We start from the raw sequence: 1,565 nt of genomic DNA on the forward strand, positions 1-1,565 counted from the left end.
TCCCAGCCTGTGCCGAGTGGCTTTTTCAGTGGTGGGGATGAGGCAGGTAGGGGAGATGCTGCTCGAAGAATCATAGAATCACAGAATCATAGAATGGTTAGGGTTGGAAGGGACCTTCAAAGGTCATCTAGTCCAACCCCCCTGCAAGGAGCAGGGACATCGCCAACCAGGTCAGGTTGCTCAGAGCCTCATCCAGCCTGGCCTTGAACGTTCCCAGGGATGGGGCCTCCACCACCTTTCTGGGCAACCTGTTCCAGTGTTCTATAACTCGCATCGTAAAAAAATTTTTCCTAATTTCTAATCTGAATCTACCCCCCTCTGTTTTAAAACCATTACCTCTCGTCCTAAAGAAGCACGGAGGTCGGCGTGTGGGACCGCTCTTGCATGAGTAGACAGGCGTTCCTGTCCTTCCTCCATCTTCCACGCCTCCCAAAAATCAGGGTTTTTTTTTTCCTTTTGCCCCACTCACCCTGTCTTGAGGTGTTCACTGCTCTGCTGTGTCACGTGTCCTCTGCAGGGGACCACGTCCCTACAGCTGGTTCCTGCCTTTTGTGGTAGAGGGACCTTGTGGTAGAGGAACGTTGAGTGGACACCCCCAGAGTCCTAGAGGCTGAAGGATTTGTAGAGGTGCAAAGCCCTGATGGGCTTGTGAGCCCCCCCCAACCCCGCCAAAGCACCTGGGCCCCAGGAACGTGACTTCCAGCCTCTGCTGTCCCTCACGCGATCGATGGCCATAGCAGTAGACCAGGCTTTGCAGACATCTGGACTGGTTTGCTCGACACTGTGCCCTTTGTGTTCAATAAGAGATGTGCCCAATCCAGAGAATTTATTGAGGTGCAGTATTTGGTGTGCTCTGAATGGACTGTGCCCTCAGTTGGATTCGTGTCACTGAGCCCGTGAACCAGCTTTAAAATGGGTTTTGATCACATGTGAGGTTTGCGTGGTAGTTTCTGTTTCCAGGCTCTCGCCTCTCGTCCTTCAGGTGGGAGTCGGCATTGAAGGCTGAGGACGTGGTGGGTGCACCCACCAGTCTTGCTTGATAGGCACTTAGGAGACATCTGGAAGGGCAGATGTTGGCACAGTTCCTTTCCATTCCGTGCCAGAGGACATGGAATATCCAATAAGCATGTCATACCTTCTCCTGTGGTCCGGTGGCCAAGCTAGTATTGATGGCTTGCATCAGAAGCTCAAGAAAGTGCTCTCGTTCATGTCCTCAATACCCACCCATGCAACACACCATCAAAGGCTCCTACAGATGAAGGAGGAAGCAGATGACTTCACTGCAAAACTGAGTGTTGACTCCTCTGAGCTTTTGTAGTGTTCATCTGCGGGAGCAGGGCTGGGCAGGTGGTAGGGACCTGAGGTTAGAAAGATCCCTCCAAGTCTAGGAGCCATCAGGTCGATGGCCACACTAGACTTATGGTCAGCTGTCTTGAGAAGTCACCAGAAGTCACTCTGGAGTAACCATAAGATAGGGAATGTTAGGCTCACCCACACTTCTTCCACTTCCAAGCTGTTGTGTTGGCAACTACGTGTAGGTCTTCACCCAGAAGAGATGAAATCAT

This window comes from Chlamydotis macqueenii, chromosome Z, assembly GCF_036417535.1.
Source record: "Chlamydotis macqueenii isolate bChlMac1 chromosome Z, bChlMac1.mat, whole genome shotgun sequence".
NCBI lineage: Eukaryota > Metazoa > Chordata > Aves > Otidiformes > Otididae > Chlamydotis > Chlamydotis macqueenii.